Here is a 9,073-nt window from a genome sequence, read left to right as displayed (position 1 = left end):
GCCACCGAGGCATCCTCACAGGGCCATTTCTGGAGGTGAGGGCCAATAGGATTTCCCAACTAAGGGAGTCAAGAGTGAGGCTTCCCTTGTTTTGTGATGAAAAGGGTTGGGCAGGACAGAGTTTCTACACTGGAGTGAGGGCTGCGGGAGGCCTGAATTGGAAAGGGAGAGAGGAACGGGATAGGAGGACCTCCCAGCTTTCAGAGTGGACAAACCCTGTCTCCATTCTAGGGGAGTCCTTGTAGGTACAAAGAACACATCCGAGTCCCCTTTTCTGTTTCATGCCCTCGAAGAAGCTTTGACTTTCCTCAGCTCTGTTTCAGGTTGTCTATTGGTGTGTGGGAAAGCACTCTCAAGTAGGGGCTTACAGCAGTAACTACCACTGATTCTTCTCTCCTGAGTTCTGAGACTGGCTGGGGTTAGCCAAGTGGTTCTCATAGGGAGTCTCTTATGGGATTGCAGTCCCACCAGAAAAAGTAGCTTACTGGGGATTTCTTTTTGGTAACAAGAGGTAACAAAATTGACTGAGGACATTCTAGGTCATTTTTCTAGATACTTCCCGCCTACTGTAATTCTTACACAGAATTGCCATTGTTGAAGAGTCTTTTTCCCACCTCCACTGAGTACACTTCTGGTTCTCCTTGTCCCCTGCCTTACTCATCGGAGTTTGGGTGAGGAACGGAGCATGTGTGGCTCAGTCCCTCTCTCTCTCTGTGCTCAGGAAAGTCTAACCCTGGTCCACTTTGGCCATGTGGTGGGCTCCCAGCTGGGTGCCCTGCCCTGCTCCACCCTGCTTGGGAAGCCTGAGGTTGGTCATGTCTGCCTGTGACTTGGGTATAGCAAATGCTGTGGGCGTCCCACCTCTCTGCAGGTGGGAGGCTGCTGCTTCAAACACTTGTATGTCCTGAGTGTTTATTTTCTTGGCCACATGAGCTTGCTTGGCCCATGCCCAAGATAAACTGGAAGTGCCTAAGAGTGGATGTCCCTAAAGGCAGCTCTCCAGCCAGGATGGAATGGGAGTTTGATGAGTAAATATGCAGCTTTCTGGACTGGAGCTCAGGATCCTCTCAGAGGTGTGTTCTCCGCTTTCTTCCAGAACTCCCCAGCTAGGTGGAGCTCAGGTTGCCCACAGCAGCGACTGGCTCTAGCGAGCATTCTGGCCAGCCAGCCTCACTCCACACTCCCCTACTTGGTTTAAGTCTTGAGTAAACCCTTTGTAGTCACACCCTCGTCTTGGAGCCTGCTTCTGGGTGAATCTGTTCAGGGTAAATTCCAAGGAACCCAGTGCTCGCTCTCTCTCCTCAGCCACATTTCTCCCAGCTCTTAAGTGATAAAGTGGCCATTGCTAGTCCCATCTGCCTGACTACCCTGTTCATCCTTCAGAACTCAGGAGAGTAAACGTTTATTTTATTGAGGCTCCTTCTCAAATCCTCCTAACTTTTACTTTCCTACCTCTCCTAATTTCTGTGCAATAAAAATTTAAAATATGGAATTAAGGCCTTATAAATAAACATTAACTATATTCTGCTCCTGCCAAAGACATGAAGGAAAAAAGTATATCCATTTTCCATTTTGTTTATAGTGGTGTAGTCTCATGAAAAATTTAATCTCTTTAGAATTTTACAAAAATTGCTCTAGTTTACCATATTAAATGGTTTTGTTTTATTTTTTTTTCCATTGGATAACCACATTCAGATTTGTCTCTCTATTCTACCTTTGTCTGGTGGTTTGCTCTGGAAATACAAAACTTTTTTAAAGATTTATTTATTTTAGAGAGACAATGTGCTTGCAGGGGGAGGGGTTGAGAGAAAGAATCTCAAACAGAATTCCTGCTTTGCACTGAGTCTGAGGCAGGGCTGAATCTGAGCAGCCAGATCATAAGCAGAAACCAAGAATTCGACTCTTAGCAGACTGAGTCATGCAGGTGCCCGAATCAAAACCCTTTCAATGGCATATGGCTTTTTTATTTTTATTTGCTCTTAGAATTGAGCCAGAAATTTACAAATGGAGGGACACCTGGGTGGCTTGGTTGGTTAAGCATCTGACTCTTGATCTTCATTCAGGTCTTGATCTCAAGATTGTAAGCTCAGGCCCCATGTTGTGCTCCATGTTGGGTGTGGAGCCCACTTAAAAAAAATATTACAAATGGGAAGGGAATGCTAAGAAATGAACCCAGTGTATAAATTTGGGGTTGTTTAGCTCAATCTCCTCTATAAAATGGGCATGGAATTATTTTACCTATGTAATAGGATTGCTGTTAATATCAAATGTGGGTAGAAGTTTTGTCTGATAAGCCTAAAGTGGTATAAAAATGTCTGTTTTTATTTCCTCAGGGATAATTTTGATTTTAAGCCAAAGATGTCACTAACTTTTCAAGATTATGTTTAATTTGAAAGTATAGGTGAGGCTCTCACAAGAACCTATTAACCTCTGAAGTAGAAAGTTATGAAATTACTTTCTGGGAGATGCCCATCTATTCTAAGCATAGTAAATTTAGGTCTCCTATGGGAGTGGAGTTGTTTTTTCTACTTCTTTGTGAATGGAGGAAATTCCCTAAATAGGCAGAACTTTTTCTAAAATTGCCAGTAAGAATATGAAGCCCAGGTTATTCACATGGGGAATGTAGATACATCTGCAAAATTCCCCAGAATTAATCAACAGCTGTGACTCCCAAGTAACTGTCCATTTCACATGATGCTTGTGTTGATCCCAGGTGAGAATGCATCTCCCAGTCAAGTTTATTAAAATAATTTTGCTATTTGTTGCATATCTGAAAGGTATGAAACCATTGTTTCATATCTGAAAGAAAGAAACCATTGTTTCTTCCTCCCAAATGTGGCGTTGGTTAACTAAAACATTCCCCATATGAGAAGAATTGGAAGCTGATTGATCATGGGTTTCATTAACAAAATATTTAATATTTTTTATGAGTTTCTATATTCAATATTCCCCTTAGTATTTTTTATGTCCAACATGTCCAGAATGTTCTCCTCATGTAAATTGAGGCAAGTCATAAACACACACACACACACACACACACACACACACACATACACACACAAAATCCCCAGAGTTGTTTTTATTTTCCAGCTTATACTGACACCTGGTGGCCTCTCACACTACATGGGGAAAGACGGCCAGTCTTGGTTGTGTTTTCACTGGACAACAGCTTAGTATCTTATTGTGTTATGTATTTGGATCTCAGAGAACCTTTAATTTCTCATTCCAACTGTATATCCCTTCCAGAGGCCCTTGCCATGAACATCCAGCTTCTGCATCGCATTTCCAGTGATGGGTTTTACTTCTTTGCTAAGGATATTCATTATTAGAATTTTAATTTTTGCTGAGGTTAAATTTACTTCCTCTTTCTATGGCTATTATCCTCCCACATTCCTTCTATTAAAGGAAATCTCACTCTTGTTATTTGGGAGAAGAGTGGTGACCAGATGACCATAAGATATGTTGGACATTCTAGATTGTCTTGAAAATCTGTCTTCTCAACTGCAGATCTTGTGTGTGTTGAGGGAAAAGAGAAATAAATTCATGCTACACATTTTCCTTTGCCAATGTGATCCTAAAGAAACTGCCTTGGAAGGTGAAATTGAGCCATCATAGAAATGGCCTACTTTAGGCCTTTTGGCATTCTTGAGCACTCTTAGTCACTCTTTCTCTTGTCTAAGTGCTAATAGATCCAAAACTCGTTCAGGAAAAACAAATAGTTTTTACATCAAGAACTAATAATTCTCGAAGCTCACCTCTGCCTGACCAGAAATTGAAACAAAATTCCTACTACCTTCATGATAACCCAGACCTCGCACTGGGGACATGGGTGCGGGACGGACTATGAACTGCCTTGGCCAGCTTTGTGGAGGGTCTTGGGCTGCGTCACAGCCTGTGGGAGAACAGGGAGAAGAGAAACATTCCCACATTGGGCTGCTTCAGTGGCAAAACTATAATAACCTTGGGATAGTGATATATAAAACTGATACAAGCCAAAATAAAAATTATGTCATGGTTAATAGGTACCCCACAGTGATTTTTGGCTATGTATGAAGTTCACAATGATCACTGCCCCTGTTTCCATCCTATATGGAGCATTTGACACATAGGGCACAAAGAGTGGCGACTCATTCAGACGGAGCAGACTGATGTTATTTTGCAATGTTGGGGGCAGTCGATGAAAATTTAGTAACTAATTATATCAAATTCCTATATGTAAACAGGATTGACCTGGTAGGTATTGTAAAAACAACTGCTGTTTGGAAATTCAAGAGAATCTGAATAATATATGTTTGTGTGGCGGGGGGAGGGAGGAGATTATGTATTTTCTATGGAAGGCCACAAGACAAAACTTAGTGTCTCATCAAAAAAAATATCCATATGCCCAGCACCATGCTGGATTGTTTATAATTGGGAGGTCCTAAGTTAGTTTCTCCTTTAAAGTATGTTTTAGGATTCTCCAGAGAAACAGAATCATTAGGGTGGATGGATATCTGGACAGACAGATATCTGGACAGGTATCTGTCTAGATAGATATGAAGAGACTTCCAGGAATTGGCTCATGTGGTTATGGAGGCTGACGTGTCTTCTGACTTGTCATCTGCAAGGTGGAAAATCAGGAAAGCCAGTGGTGTAATTCGTTCCAAGTCTAAAGGCCTGAGAACCAGGGGAGCTGATGGTGTAACTGCTAGTCTGAGGCCGAAGGTCTGAGAACCCAAAGTGGTGGGGTGCTGGTGTACGTCCCAGAGTCCAAAGGCCCCCAAACCAGGAGTTCTGATGTCCAAGGGCGGGAGAAAGTAGGTGTTCTAGTTCAAGATAGAATTTGTCCTTCTCTGCCTCTCTGTTTAGGCCAACAGATTGGTTGATGCCCAGTCACATTAGTGAGGACAGATGTTCTTCACATTGTCTATGGATTCAAATGCTAATATCTTCTAGAAACACTCCCATGAATATAACCAGAAATAATGCCCATTAGGGCATCCCTAATCAGGCTGAAACATAAGATTAATCATCACCAAGGGTCCTAATGCTTAGCATGTAATTTCTTTTCCCCATTTCATAAGAAACAAATAGGATTAACAAACTATGTTCATTGTTTATTCTTTTTGTAAGGATTTATTTATTTGATGGGGGGAGTGGGGTTGGGGGGAGGGATAGAGGGAGAGAGAAAGAGAATTTCAGGCAGACTCCCTGCTGAGTACAGAGCCTGACAGAACCCATCTCACATTCCAGAGATCATGACCTGAGCAGGAATTGGGAGTCAGTCAGATGCTTAGCTGACAGAACCACCCAAGCACCCCCTCATTGTTTATTCTTAAATAAGTCACCATAAAATAATACATATTACACGAAAGAAGTACTATTGATCTTGTAAAGTTTCTAAGCTATAATTTTATTCATTCACAATGTTGCATTTTTAATGATTCTATGACAGGTTAGAGAGAGACCTGCCGTTCATGACTCTAAAGAAGTAAGAGTGTTGTGATTCAACAGCACATTTTGAGGCCCAAGAGTTACAAAAAGTACACCACCTACTCTCCACTTGGTCAAGGTCATGAGGTTTGGCTCTAGATAATATGCAACCCTTAGGGGTCCCAGATTCCTCGTGTGGGAAGACATAAAAGATGCTCAAAACCAGGAGAGAGATGGCATTATCTGGGTACTTCTTGGTACCCCATTTTGTCAGGCATAAAGGGACAGAAGAACCCTTTTCTTGCCTAATTGTCCTAAATTTTCATCTCACTGTGGTTTGAAAAATGCAAAGTAAGGTCTTGCCTATAATGAAGAGGTGTCTCTAATTTTGTAAAGTTCCTAAGGTGTTTGGCACAGAACTGTGACCTACTAAAACAATGCTGGAGAGAGACAGTTGGAAAATACCCTGTTTCTGCAACAGCCCAATATCTGTTTTTTTGGTTGGGCTAATAGAGTACCTTGAAGGCAGTAACTATGTCTTATCTATCTTTGTATCCTCAGCAAATGGCACATCAGAGGGTTCACTATCAGTAAGATAAATAGGCAAAAGCTGGGGCTCTATGGGTGGGAAAGTAGGGGATAAGTCTAGAGGGATACAATGACTACAGATAACTCACAAACTGGATAATGTGTGGTTGACTTTTAAATATAAAAATTATTTAGTTGAATATTTGAGACTGAAACTGTAATATTAAAATCCAAAAGAGGCAACAAAAGGGGGAACTATGGTTAATAAGGCCTCTCCGTATGAGATCTATTAATGCCCCTAACTCAAACACAGTAGTGGTTAACTATCTAGTAAACAGTTAACAATGGATCTTACCAAATTGCTCTCTCAGGTGTTCATGCGAGCTTTGAGCCAGGGTTGGATCATAGAGAATTCCTGCCTGCATTCTTGGAATGCCCCAAATACCAACGGTCTGTGGTTTTGATTAAAGATAGATCTATATGCCTTACGTGCCAGAATCACAGGCGGCAGAGTTGACTTTCTGCCATGAAATGTTAGCAGCCCTGGCTTTCATGCTTACTCACAAAGCATCATCCCACAACCAGGAGGTGGCTTGAGGGCTGCCTGGGAGCAGGGGAGATATTTTTGTTAAAATAGCTTGGGCCTTCAGGCTGCTAATTGTTTAGGGAAGTATTAGTTTCCTTTTGTAAAAAAGTATTCTAAGAGAGGTATTAAATCCTTGCAGGATCAGGTCTATAAATACAGAGAGCAAAGTGGCCAGAGGGGAGAGGGAGAGGGAGTGGGTGAGGGGATGGGTAAAATGGGTGAAGAAAAGTGGGAGATACAGGCTTCCAGGTAGCAATGAATAAGTTACAGGAATAAAAGACACAGCACAGGGAATCTCGTCAGTGGTATTGTAATGGTTTACCATGGTGACCGATGGTAGCTATTTTTGTGGTGAGCATAGCATAATGTATAGAGAAGTTGAATCGCTGTGTTGTACACCTGTTACTTTACTTTCAGGTCATAAATGTTCATTAGTGTCAACTATGTTCAAATAAAATAAAAGTAAACCTTTTTAGGGATGGCTGTCAGTCTGGCTACTTTTAGCTTACAGTTTAAGAAGGAGGTTAGGAAAAAAATCTTCTAGGAGAAGACTTTTGAACCCTGGCTTCCTGGGGGAAAAAGAGGAGGCAGTTTAATCAAGTTTATTAATGAAACTGTCCATGAGAGAATTTCTGATACCTGTTTTAGTATCTTACAGGACCCCTATTCAAGAGAGTAGTACAGAAACATTAGAACTGTAGGATCAGTTTTCCTGTTGCTTACACTCTTCAGTGGCTCTTTAGGGTTTCTAGAGTAATGTACAAACTCTTTGATACGATGTTCAAAGATTTTCAAAGTTTGGTTTCCAGGTTCCCTTTCTGGTGTCTTCATGTAACTCTTCCCATTTTCTTGTTCTCCATCTACAGACACTCCATCTGTAGAATTTCACACCTCTCTCCCTTCTACTATGTTCTTTGACACCCTGTATTTTTTTTTTTTATTATACTACAATGTATAGAATATAAAACTCAATATTTTAACCATTTTTGAGTGTAAAGCTCAGTGCGTTAACTACATTCTTTTTTTTTTTTTTTTTTTAAGATTTTATTTATTTGACAGAGATCACAAGTAGTCAGAGAGGCAGGCAGAGATGGGGGGAAGGCAGGCTTCCTGCCGAGCAGAGAGCCCAATGACCCTGAGATCATGACCTGTGCTAAAGGCAGAGGCTTTAACCCACTGAGCCACTCAGGCGCCCCTAAGTACATTCTTATACTGTGCAACCATCTCCTCTATCTAGTTCCAGAACTGTTTCATCACTGCAAAAAGAAACAAATACCCATTAAATACTCACTCCCCATTTCCCCATATGGAATCCTGTAATAAGTAGCCTTATATGTCTGGCCTCTTGCACCCTCCATAATGTTTTCAAGTTTCATCTGTGCTGTAGCATGTGTCAGTACTTTGTTCCTTCCTGTAGTGAGATGATATTCCATTGTATGGATTTACTGCATTTTGTTTGTCCATTCTTCCGTTATGGACACCTGGATTATTCCCACCTTTTGGTTTTTGTGAATAGAGCTGTTATGAATATTTGTATACAAATTTTCTTTTGCGTGCTCTTGTACTCTCTCTCTCTCTGTCTCTCTCTCTCACACACACACACACACACACACACGCACACCTGCCTCTAGCAGTGAATTATGGGCTCATGCAGTAATTCTATGTTCAACTAATCGGGGAATCACCAAATGGTTTTCCACAATGGCTGTACCATTTCACATTTCTACCAGAAGGTTAAGAAGGGTCCAGTTTCTTCTCATCCTCACCAACAGTTCTTTGCCATTTTTTTTTTTTTTATAATGGACATCCTTATGGGTACAGAGTTGTATCCCCTGTTTAGATTTGCATTTCTCTAATGATTAATGATGTTGGGCATCTTTTCCAGTGCTTGTTGGTCATATGCATATATTCTTTGGAGAAATGTCTATTCAAGTTCTTTGACCATTTTAAATTATCTTTTTGTTGTATTGTAAGAGTTCTTTCTATACTGTAGATATCAGACCCTTATCAGATATGATTTACAAATATTTTCTCCCATTCTGTGATTTGACTTTGCTTTCTTGATACATTCTTTGTATAAAAATGTTCAATTTTGTTGAAGTCCAATTTATCTATTTTTTCCTTTGTTACTTGTGCTTTGGGTATAGTTGGATTTTGCAACATTTTCTTAAACACATCATGAAGATTTCCCCTACATTTTCTTCTACAGGTTTTATAGTTTCAATTCTTACTTAGGTCTTTGGTCCACTGTGAGTTGATTTTTCTATATGATGTAAGGTAAAGGTCCACTTATTCTTCTGAGTGTGGATATCAAGTTTTTTCAACACCATCTGTTGAAGAGATAACCCTACAATTTTGACATCTCCCTGGAATGTGTTTTTTTGTTTTGTTTTGTTTTGTTTTGTTTAGTAAAACATGGTTTTGCCTGATGCTGCTGCTTTTCTGGCCAACATTTCACATAGAGCAACCCCTCCAGCCCCCGCCCATACCACCTTCCCCCTTTTCCTGATCCTGGAAATGTCTGGATGTGTCAGTTCCCATTTTCTG

Source organism: Lontra canadensis, unplaced genomic scaffold (genome assembly GCF_010015895.1).
Source record: "Lontra canadensis isolate GAN:19392208 unplaced genomic scaffold, GSC_riverotter_1.0 scaffold15, whole genome shotgun sequence".
Taxonomy (NCBI): domain Eukaryota; kingdom Metazoa; phylum Chordata; class Mammalia; order Carnivora; family Mustelidae; genus Lontra; species Lontra canadensis.
This window is presented reverse-complemented; position numbering follows the sequence as displayed.